Raw genomic sequence first — 13,240 nt, 5'->3', positions numbered from 1 at the left:
AACGGCCACTGACATCATAAAAGAACTTGCTCTATACATAGACTTTTGTGCAAACATTATGATATTATGTTTTTTGGGTATGATCATTCTACCAAAGTTTCTGAAAAAAAATAGGTAAGATTCTTATAAGATGTGTTGATTTGACCGTTCATAGATATCATTTAGGGATGACAAAAGATCCGGGTTGGGAGGGTTTGGTCAAACTCGGGACCCGCCCAGCCTTCCTTTAGACCTGTCCCGTGAAATTGGCCGGTCCAATTCGGGTTGAACCCGTGTAATTAATTGATAAAAAAATTGTAATGATATATTTTCATATGAACATTTAATAAAATAAAATATTCATCCAAAATTTTATAAACTAAAATAATAGATAACTAATTAATTATTTAGTCAAAAAATATAATTATACATATATATTTTAGATATATAGGCATATTTTGGCAAGGCGGGAGTGGGTCCGAGTCCAGGTCCAGGTCGGGTTTGACCAAAGCCGAGGCCCGCTCGGGACCTCCTTGTACGTCGGATAGGCCGGGTTAAACATGGTGAGTTTAATACGGGACCGGGTTTAGACTCGACCCATTGTCATCCTTATTATCATTGGAAAAAAAGAACGATTGAGTAGTTTGACACAAACTAATACATACGAGGTGGTTGAGTAATTTAGTATTGCGAGACTGGTTAAAAGAATTCTTCTGGAGCGGTTGAATGCTTGTAATACGAATCGAACGATAACTTAATATATTACAATAAGTTATTGTTTGTAATCACCAAAATTATAAGATCTAACAATTCATTTTTTGGATTTGTTTTTTATGCTATCATTTAAACTTAGCTAAGATAAGATTGAAAATAACTTTCTTGAGTTAAATTCGAATAATGTTGATACAATTTGTGCATTAGAGAGAAGATTTTAATTGTTAAAATATAAAACATCTCATAGAATTGTTAACATACATGGTTTTGTACCATTAAAAAACAATATATTATGACGTGATCAAAATTTTAAGCTCTAAGCCTTTTATGCTTAATAATTTAGTATAAAGTTATTTAAATATATTTCATGATGTTTTACAAGAAAACAACACTATATGTTTTCAGTATTTAATCTTTATCATACCCTAAATTATTAATTAACTTTTAGTCACCAATTACGAAATATTATTATATCGCGCTTTGGTGTACCTAAATCCATATTATGGGCAATTGTTAATTGAAAATTGGTTTCTTATACATGCGAGTTTAGATTTCTGTCAATCTCAAACTTTCCACTTGATTTGGTATTGAATTATAATATTTGGTTTTGCTATAAAAAAATTGTATAATTATGATTAAAAATGAGGGGAAAAATCGACATGCAGCTATTGTCAGCTTCTTTCCCAATTTAATTTAATTTTTTTATCACACTTGTAGTAAATTATTTTACATATTTTATCAAGGAGGTCTCTTGTGAGACGGTCTCATGAATCTTTATCTGTGAGACGCGTCAACAATACGGATATTCACAATAACAAGTAATATATTAGCATAAAAAGTAATACTTTTTCATGGATAACCCAAATAAGATATCCGTCTCACAAAATACGACCCGTGAGACCATCTCACACACAGTTTTTGTCTTTTATCAAAAGTTATAGTTGTCAAAAACTTGTGTGAGACGGTCTCACGGGTCGTATTTTGTTAGACGAATCTTTTATTTGGGTCGTCCATGAAAAAGTATTACCTTTTAATGCTAAGAGTATTACTTTTTATTGTGAATATTGATAGAATTGACTCGTCTCACAGATAAATATTCGTGAGACCGTCTCACTAGAGACATACTCGTTATAATTTAATCAAATATCACGTTTTGATCACGCTCTTACAAGAACAGTTAATACTTCGTAACAATCTTTATCTCAGTAATTGCAATATCTTACAACTATTTGAGAATAGAACAGATAGCCTTGCTCTGATAGTGTAAAATTGAAGCGTATAACTTTATTCAAAATTATAGTTCATAATAATAGTGAAACTCAAATTTTTTTAACCGTTCTTATCTTTGCTTCCCCCGATATTTATGGCATATTCATTGCCTACGACATGATGTTTATAAATTTTAAAAGCGCGAGTGAATAAGAGATTTTCAAATTTTGGCATTTGCGAAATATCAATTTTTCTGGAAGTAAAAGAATATTAATAAGAGAAATTCAAGTTTAAAATGAATTAAATGAAGAAATTAATATAGCAATTATATTTTTTAGACCGACCCCACATATTAATACAGCCATCTTAATAAGGCGCACCAACACCGGTTTAATGTGGCCCAGACCCATAACAATTAATGGGTTTTGTGGGCCCTCCACATCAAGAGGCCTTTTTGTACTTTGAATTGTTTATGGTCCACGAGCTCTAAATACCTCCAACAAGTTTAAGCCTCCGTATCTTAGGCCCAACATCTTATGCTTCGTTTTTTCCGAAATAATTTTTGTATGACCTGTTAATCTATGGGTTTTTTTTAAAAATATTATAAATTAATAAAATAATTGAAAAAATGTGGCAAATTGCGGAGATTTGTAAAACTATAACAATCCGGGACTTACTATCCCGGATTCATATTTTTTATTTTTATTTTTTTAAAAAAGGAAAAGAAAGTGGAACACGAATTTAAAAAAAAATAAAAGGGAGATCGGCGACGGTGTAACCAAACACCGTCGCTATTGACGACGGTTTTACCAAAAACCGTCGCTAAGGGAAGCTGTGTCGTGTTTTTTTTTCTTTAAATAGAAATGCGGGTATTATTTCCATCATCGTCGAAAATAATTGTTCATCATATTCATTTTCGCAACTTATTTCTTTCATTCAATTGAGAATAAGTTTTAAAATTTCACGTAATTTTAATCTCCGTAATTTATAATACAATTAATATTATAATTATACCTATAGTATACATAAAATTTCACGTAAATATAAAGTCCGTAATTTATATACATATTCTAATTCCAATAAAACAATTAATATTATAATTATTGTAATTGTTGTAGATAAAATATTATATCACGTAAATTAAATATAACTATTGTAATTATTATAGATATAATATTATATCAAGTAAATATATTGTAATTAAATTAAGTATATTAATTAAATTTTGTAATTATTGTAGATATAATATTTATCAAGTAATTAAATATAATTATTGTAATTATTGTAGATATAATATTTTATCAAACTAATTTTTAATATCGCGATTAATATTAAAAATATACTATTTAACTAAATTATAGTTAATCATATAATGTTAGTGAACAAATTATAATTACATTAATAATATAAATAATACAAACAAAATATTAAAAAAATTAATTAAATTATCTTCTCAGACGTAATTATACGGAACTTGTAATAATATCAACGGACGATGCTAATATCTGAAATAAATGACAAGTATTATAAACAAAAAACTTCTTAATATATAATTATAATATTATCAACGAAATTAACCATTACATTTTCGTATCTCTTCAAATGAAATGGACGATAAAATCAACAAATAATATTAATATATGATCGAAGTAGAAAAGATGGATTTTGCACATATAAATCGAATGAAAGAAATAAATTGCGAGAATGAATATGAGGAACAATTTTCGAATACCCGCATTAGAATCCGTGACAGTTTTTCACGGATTTACCTTAGCGACGGTTTTTGCTTAAACCGTCGCCACTAGCGACGGTTTTTGGTTAACCGTCGCCGATCTCCCTTTTATTTTTTTTTTAAATCCGTGCCCCCACTTTCTTTTTTTTAAAATAAAAATAAAAATATGAATCCGGGACAGTAAGTCCCGGATTGTTATAGTTTTATCAATCCCCACAATTTGCCACATTTTTACAATTATTTTATTAATTTATAATATTTTTTAAAAACCCTTAATCTATCTGTCTTTGACTACAAGCAAAAACTTGTATGAGACGGTCTCACGGGTCGTATTTTATGAGACATATATCTTATTTGGGTTATCCATGAAAAAATATTACTTTTTATGCTAAGAGTATTATTTTTTATTGTGAATATCGGTAGGATTGAACAGATAAAGATTCGTGAGACCGTCTTACAAGATATCTACTCTGAATACAATCTTTCGAAATTTAAAAATAAGAGAAGATTTTTTGTGAGACGTTTTTTACATAATATTTTCTCGAGATGAGTCAATCTGATCTATATTAAAAATAAAAACAATATTTTTAGCATAAAAAACAATACTTTTCATTAATTGAGTTGTATATGAATACGACAGAATACGTGTTCTTGTGATTTAGTGCGCTTTGACTTTTCATAGTAATCGTTAAGCGATATTTTAGAGCAAAAGAGGGTAAATTAAGATATTATTTGTACTTATACATATTCATCGTTTTCAAAAGAATATGATATATTCGATTAACATGTATAAATCTTATATTAATTAAAGGAAACTTCGAAAGTGTACCAATTATTGTATGCTTAAGTTAATGGAACCTAATATTTTCTAAAATTAGGTAGTGATAACTGGTCATTGTTAATGGATCGGGTTGATCCGGAACAGCATAATCTAATTCGATCCGAAACGGATTAAGGTGATATAAGGTCGATTCAAATCCGATATTATAATGGAATCGTCTTAGTTTCTAAAAACTATTATCCGGAACCAAAACTAATCGGGTTCGGGTCCCTTCCTCTCTTTGTATTTATTATATTACATCAATAATTAAGCAATAAGTGCAGACAATTAATTGGCGGACCAATTCAGACACAATTATTACACAGTGTTTATTAATAATATTCCGTCTTAGCACGCGATATTAATAAGTGGATTTGGTCCTCAGTAGTTATTATTATTATTATTATTATTATTATTATTATTTATAGATAAATAAAACATTCACTTGTCCAAATCTATTAGATAATATACTCCTCGTTTAGTAAATATTATTGAACATTTTAAAATTATACATACTCATATATAACTTACAAATTAATTACTAATATATCAACAATTTCTTGCGTCATATCAGTATTTCGAAAAATTTGAATTAAATATGTTGAGGTGTAATAATTATCAATACTTTGTAGACCAATCGAAACGTGAAATTTGAGTTGTTGTACGATTTAAAATATTAGAATTACTGCGCTACCACCAACTATATCTTTTGGTAAAACGCTTATTCAATAATAAAATTGCTATCATGGAGATTTCATGTGTTCAAATTTTCCCAAATATAAGCATATTTATATACTTCTTTGGAGGATTGTTGGGTTAAGTGTGAAAATATGAGAAATACTAGGTTGAGTGACCTTCTGAGAAATGCTCTCGTGCGTCATGCTGCGACGATGCATCGTTTGATTTGGTTGACTAAGTGAGTCGTAAAATATGGATTTCATATATATCTTAATGGGTAAAATTGTTTCGATTGGAGACATCACTAGCGGCAGTGTAAGGGTAAGACTGATCTTGAGAGACTGAGACACCAAACAACGAGGCACGACCCCAAAACCTTAATCGGTTTCACGAGCCTAACAACTCATCTCATTGGCACTCATATCGGTGCAACCCATCCTGTCCACCTATAGTTTAATATAGAACTCTACGCTGTCACAATAGAAAATAAAATTGCGTCTTGTCCAACAACTATAGTTTTTGCCCTAGTGTTAAGCGATGATACTAACAATTGATATATATTTTGGTAAAGTGACAAATTATCGGTCTTACAATTTGTATAAGAGTGTCATTGATTTGCTTATTATTGATTGCAAAAATGCAATTATTGAAAAATAAATTGTTTAGTAATAATAATCGTTTTCTGTTTTGTAGAACAATTAAAGCATGGTGTTTGAACTGTTATACGGTTTAAACTATTAGAATTATACTGTTAACATCATATGTATTTTGGTAAATCGAAAAACACTTTCTCCTACAAAATATGTACAAAAACATTTCACGTTAAAACCATATTCTGATTAATCAAATCATCAAAAACCTGTCATGATTTTTGGAATTTTTCATACAATTAACCGTATAATTGGATTTTCATAAAAGAAGCAAAAATGGTCTCGTAATTTGGTTTTCATAGGCGTTTGGTCATTTGATTGGTCAATATTTGGTATATGCAATAAATTTGGTTTTTATGACACATTTAATCAGTCGCAGTTTTCGGTTTTACCCAACATACAAGCAAAATATCGAACGTCAAATGCAGTCACCACTCCGATGAAAAATAAAACTAAATATTTTCAAAGAAATCGACAAAATCTCAGCTAAATAAAAGACCAAACCTTACAATAATCAAATATTTTGTATAATCAAACACAAAAAATTAGAGTAGAAGATAATCAAATTTTACTAGTCAACCTAATATTTAAGATGATGCACAATTCACAATGTACATGGGGAAGGAGAAAATAAAATTATATTATTGAAAACTACTTCCTATTTAAAATAGAATGGGATACTGATATTGCAGTAAGCATGCAAAACTTGAATGCTAAACGTAGATAATAATTCAATGGTCGAACAAGGGAGGCAAAATTAGGGCAAATAATTAAAGAAAAGGTACAAAAAGGGTTTATGATTTTGGCAGCGGGGTAAACTCACATTGAATGCCACACGTTTTTGGGTATTGAGGCTTCTGCAGAAGCAGCAAAAGATAGTGGACAAAGCTGACTTTACATACTCCATGTTAGAGTAAATGCATTTCCTGTCAAATTTTTATTTAGATATTTCATGTCAATTTATATAAAAAAATATAATAAATAAACCAAATAATTGAAAATGTTTATTTTTAGTTGAAAAATTAAAGTATATTATAAAGCAGCAACACGTATTATAGACATATATGTATGTACAAACGTTTTAGATTGTCTTATTTTCGTGTGTCGCCTCTCTAATCGAATGCAGAAATGTGATGAAAATGAAATGTGTCTTCCGGTCCTTATTCTTCAATCCTTGATTGATATATACAGCAAAAACTTATGTGAGCCAGTCTCACAAGTCATATTTTGTGAGACAGTATCTTATTTGGGTTATCCATGAAAAATATTAATTTTTATGCTAAAAATATTACTTTTTATTGTGAATATCGGTAGGGTTGACTCGTCTCACAGATAAAGATTTGTGAGACTGTCTCACAAAAGACCTACTCTAGATATACATCATACATGAGAGAATCCCCATTCCCATTGTGATACGTATTCCCTCCTTCCTTTATTTGATCTATTTGGACAAAATTAACCTTAAAGTCTTTATCTTACAAAATAATTATCAACCCAAACATTTGCCCTACCTCTTTTTTTTTCTCCAAAATAATGACAGACACGACGACGATGATAATAATAATATTCTGTAAGTACTTGGATCCAGGAATGGTGATCGAGATTGCATAAGATCTTTAAATGAGGAAATTCTACGATAGAACAAGAGCGAGACAAAGATATCTCAATAAAAATGTGACACAAGGAAGATGATAATAATCTGTATTTATTTAGTGTAGTCGAATATCAAAATTTTATTGAAATATAGTCTCGTTTTTTATTCATTGTGTACATAAACATCGATATATATTTTTTCTTTCTCGTGACAAAAAGTTTAAAAAAGAAGAAGGAAGATGAATCCTACTTTGACCCTCTCGAGGACTCCTTTTACATTTTACGGTCATGTCATGATATAGAAAACACATCAATGTGGCCTACTTTCTATATATGTGGATGAAAACAAACACAGCCAAAACACAAATGTCTCAGCTGTCTCAAATAAGTAAGTAAAATTTTAAAGATTGGGAAAAAAAAATTAAAGTGCTAACATTTTCTGTTCTTAAAGCTCGCGAAGTTGGCAAAAAAAATAAAAGAGGAAGAAGATTCAGAAAGCAGACAAAACTAGCTAGTAGCGGCGGGGGGGAAATGGGGAGACCGCCTTGCTGTGATGAAACGGGAGTGAAGAGAGGGCCGTGGACTCCTGAAGAAGACATCATGTTGGTATCTTTTGTTCAAGAAAATGGCCCCGGAAATTGGAGGGCTGTTCCCAGTAAAACAGGTTATATTTTCAGTTTCTGTTAATTTTCTTGCAGCGAGAATAGAAATGCTTTACCATTTCTGGGAGAAGATTAATCTGCTCGTAATATTAGTGGTTAATTAGAGGATCGATTCACTGAAAAGATTTGTCTTTGCAGGGTTGAAGAGATGTAGCAAGAGTTGCAGGCTAAGGTGGACCAACTATCTCCGGCCAGGGATCAAGAGAGGCAGCTTCACTGATGATGAAGAAAAGATGATTATTCGGCTTCAAGCCCTTTTGGGCAACAAGTATGCTACATTCATTATATCGACTCTAAGAATTAATTAAAACTTTATGTTATAATATATTGAAATAGCAACCATGTTCTGTGTGTGCAGATGGGCTGCCATAGCTTCTTATCTCCCGGAAAGAACAGACAATGACATCAAAAACTACTGGAACACATTTAAAGAAGAAACTCAAGAAGCTCGGAATCGGATCGGTAGATCAGTCTACCCTCGTCGAATTTTCGCCGAAAAATCCGCATTCCATCTCGAGAGGGCAGTGGGAAAGGAGGCTACAAGCTGATATAAACACAGCTAAGAAGGCCCTTCAGGATGCATTGTCATTTGAGAATAATGCTAACCATTCTTCTCCAGGCCAGGCATTTTCTTATGCATCAAGCACTGAAAACATCGCCAGATTGCTCAAAGATTGGGTCAAAAAGACACCGAAATTCGAGGAGATTCAATCCAAGTACTCTTCTAGTACTCCGAATTCGTCGAAATGCGATGTGGCATCGAGTGATGATCAGATCCTCACTCCTGGAATTGAAAGCAAAAGTGGGATTGATTTGTCTGAAGCATTTGAATCCTTGTTTGGATTCGGTCAGGCTTATGATCAATCTTCAAGCTCTGGACTTTCGAGATCCGTTTCCGATAGTAAACCCGACCCGGATGGCTTCGCAGTGCTGGAGGATTGGCTGTTAGATGATCAAGCTAAGGAATATTTGAGTAACTTCGATTTCGATGCACATGAAGGTATAATTTAATCAGCATTCGATTAATTTCTACTGAATTTTTTTTTTTAAAAATTTGCCCGTGAAATTAACCTTTTTTGTTCATTTTTTGTGGTTAGAAGTGATGAGAAATTACGATTCATGTCACGACTTGTTAATCACTTTCTAGTTTTATTCTTGATCTCACATGTTGTACATTAAATTTACAATATCTTTTGTGAGAAAGTCTCGTACATCAATGTTGTGAGACGAATTTCTATTTGAGTTACGAAAGAATATTACTTTTTATTATAAATACGAAGATAATCAACCCATATCACAATTAAAGATCCGTGAAATCATCTTCCAAATGAGATAGACTAAATTATTTATCCGTGTTTCATTCTTTAACGTTCCAAATGAAGTACTTGAAGTTAAACAGTACTCTTTACTGGCTTGGTATTTTGTGCATCTTTGGATGATCGTATAAGCAGAAATGATAATAAATAAAAATAAAATAAAATAAGGTCATGTGGTTCTATTTCTTTACATGTTTATATGCGAAAATTATTTTCTTATTATAATGTTTTTAAATTATAGTTTTACTATTTACACATACTTTACCCGATGTTATTTGCACATTAATTTATGTTGCATGTACTCGATTTTATGTATATATTTTGTATTAACATAAATTCGAGGGCAAATAACTTCCGCCACACTTTATTTAATATAGACCAATCTATCTATTATTAGAAAGATATATATATTTTAATCTAGTGATCTATATTTATCAAAACATTAGAAAAAATTTAATTATTTTCTTTTATATATTTGGGGAGGGAAGGCCTCATGTCACGCCCCGGGACGGGAGTTGGTTGACACCGGCGTTGCTCTCAAATTTACATTCGAAAATAACAAGCCTCAAAGTACAAAATTCAGAAACCAGTCTTTTATTCATAATAATCGTTGTCTGATACAAATGTTTTACATCGAAAATGTAAAACCAGAAAATAAGATGTCTGAACAGATACAGCGGAATATAAAATATAAATCAGAACTACGAACAACGATCTTCATCACCAGCCCCAAAACTGAAGTTGCTCCTCTTATTCTAACAACTCTTCCTCGTTCTTATCTGAGATGAATTTGGTGGGTGAGTGATATGATTGTCACTCAGTAAGCGGGGCGGGAATAACTCCCAGTTTTCAAAACCATTTTTAACAAAAAGTAATACGAATAATATACAGAAACTCTTTATTTCAGAACAGAAATCAGTATTCAGAAATCAGTAATCAAATCAGTATTCGATATTCAGTAATCAGAATTTAACAAGTAAGCACTGAGCATGTTCGTGAATTTCATGGCTAAACTGATATCAGTCTCCTATATGTTCTCTCCTCTAAAAGGTGAGGCCAGTAATCAGTAATGTTCAGATATATATTTCTACCATTAGTTCACTAGGTTTCAGTGCTTCAAAATCAGATATCAGAAATCAAGAATATACTTTGCTTTAAAACAGAAATCATCAAACGGGTTTCAAGATATTTATACATAAGCCCGCTTACAGTATTTTTCTTGAAGGATTTCGGTTGCAGTCTTCTGGAATCAAGTTGCCTCGTACTGGATTTTACAGCTTCGAAATATGCACTCTCTTAGCTCTAATTTCAAGTGATAACTCAAGGTTTTGGTAACATCAATTTCAGGGATTGATGGTGCTATTTATAGGCCAAAATCTGACTGTTAGCCTTTCAATTAATGACCATAATCTGCCATTAATAGCCTTTATTCCATGTTAAATGCTTCAGTTACCAGTCCTGAGCAGAACCAGTAGCTATCTGCTGGAATCTCGCTACTGAACTCTTCTGCTGCTGGATTTTGTCTGCTGAAAAATACCATCTTCTGAAATATGAGTTGCTGCTATAATTGATAGCTTCTACTGAAATCTTCTAGTTGCTGCTGCTGCTGCTGGAATTTCAGGGTCTCAAACCTCACCTATACTCGAGACATGTTCCAAGTTGGGACAACATGTGACATTAGGTCAAGAAGCTTGCGAGTTGCGACATAAAAATTATAATTTTGAAATTAATTGGTTCCATATAATTGTTTGCATGTGCGCCATTAACTAAATATAGATAGTAATTTACTTTCCAATCAATTCACTCGACAATATAATTTGTATTTAAGTATTTCAAATAATACCTACTTCTATTTTTAATTTTTTTAAAAAAAACATTTAAACTCTTGTACATATATACATTTGTTTATTAGTTCTTCACAAACTAAAAAACTTATTTTTTTTATATAAAAAATAACCATAACTAGTAGACGAAATAATGAAATAAAAATTCCATCATCCCACGTAGGACCTTTTATAACGTGATTAATCGTGGAACGTTAAAAAAAAACTATGATTAGTTATTAAGATTGAGATTTGTACCAACTCAAGCTTAAATGTTAGTTCAAAGAGATATGATTGTCCAAATTCGTAGATATAATTCTCAAAGATTTAATCTAACCGATGTGAGATATCTAAAACACTCCATCACGGTCAGAAATAAACATTTGGAGCGTGAAGTAACAAGACATTGTCGGACGGTCTATAGGACAATCTAACACATAATGATGAACCTGAGCCATAATCAAAACATGGGTCTGATAACATATTGAGATTGAGACTTGAACATAACTCAACTCAAAAAACTAGTTCAGTGAGGGATTTTCAAATCCATATATTCAATTTTCATAGAGTTAATCCAACTGATGTGAGACTTTTAATATCTCACAAAAGCGAGAAAAATGATCTAACAGATTTTTGACTGCATTAAGTTCGCGTAAAAGTAGAAAAGCTATAATTTTTAGTTTTAACATTTAAATTATTTCAACTATTAATAAAAATATTTTCTTTTTATCATTTTTACTCTCACAAATAACTATAAAGAGGTAAATGTAAAAATTTCATAATTTAACCTATTCTGTGGTAAAAATTAGAAATGTTTTTTCGCGCTCATGCTATAAACTTAAATTTTTTAAAGAACAAAAAAAAAAGGTTTCTGGAAATGCCAGCTCATAAATCTCTTCCATACATAACATGGATGATCATACGTACATACATGAATGCAGGATTAGACATAAATGCAAACATGTGCAGTGTTTGAATCTTTTCGCCTGTAAACCCACGCAAACTCAGCCATCAACTTCACGTCGCACATTTATTGAAAACATTATACAAATCCCTCCTCTAAATTATTGTAGTTTTTGGTCTTTTTCTCTAAAATTCGACATTATAACTGTATTTTATACGTCGGAATGGCCATGTCGGACATCGATTTACTCACGTCAGTATTCCGTCGAAAAAGAACAAAAAAAGAATAAAAACAATTAATTTAATTAATTAACCATAAATTCTGACCATTTACAGAAACAAAAAAAAAAAGAATACCAAAAAACCAAAGAAGATCACGTGATCGACTTGATAGACTTAATTTTTCCTCGCGTGCTTAACAAAGCCCAACCCAGCCCAACATTTCTCCAAACAAATCCAGCCCACCAATGACACCACTCCGCTAGTATATAGATAGAAATATGCAAGGCTACATTTCTCATCGACATGGGTTTTATGGTTAGCTAGGGTTTTCTCATTTGGGGTTTGAGCTGTGTTCTCAAATGAAAATTACTCTGTCTATTTTGAGTTTTGAGTCTAAATTAGTTCTTGATATAACATGAGATAATATCAACGTGATGTCAAAAATATTGATGTTGTTAAAAAAATGAGTTTTGTATTCGTTTAGAATCGATAAAATAATTCGAACGAGCTACATGTCGAAATATTTTTTCGATTACCAATTAAGGTGAATGAAAAATTAATTGAATTCGAATTTTATCGAGTGAAAAGATTGAATCAATTGATTGGCCAAAACATTGAAGAGGTGCCATGATTTGGCCGAAACAATGTGTCATTTTTAGTGAAATGGTGCATCATTTTATGAAGATGCATTGTTGTGACCTGAAAATAACCACACAAGCCAAGCCTTTAAACCACATTCAAGTCATGAATTCAAGGAGGAATTTGAAGAGCCATAACAACATGTTAATGGTGTTTAAAGCCATCAAGAAGGCCATAAACATGGATGTAATGGCCTTGAATGAGAGCTTTTTCATCTCCCCTCCATGAGCCTATAAATACCATGCATGATGACCAAAAAGAAGGCACAAAACATTCACAAACATTCTGAAAATTTCAGCA

General features: G+C 31.4%; 1 pseudogene; it reads left to right on the top strand.

The window, feature by feature from the left end:
• The first annotated feature begins 7,846 nt into the window (after positions 1–7,846).
• Positions 7,847–9,081, top strand: LOC142534833 (myb-related protein 306-like; annotated as a pseudogene).
• The last annotated feature ends 4,159 nt before the right edge of the window (positions 9,082–13,240 follow it).

This window comes from Primulina tabacum, unplaced genomic scaffold (assembly GCF_025594145.1).
Source record: "Primulina tabacum isolate GXHZ01 unplaced genomic scaffold, ASM2559414v2 Contig706, whole genome shotgun sequence".
Taxonomy (NCBI): Eukaryota; Viridiplantae; Streptophyta; class Magnoliopsida; order Lamiales; family Gesneriaceae; genus Primulina; species Primulina tabacum.
Note: the sequence above shows the minus strand (reverse complement) of the source record. Positions and strands in the feature narration are given on the sequence as shown.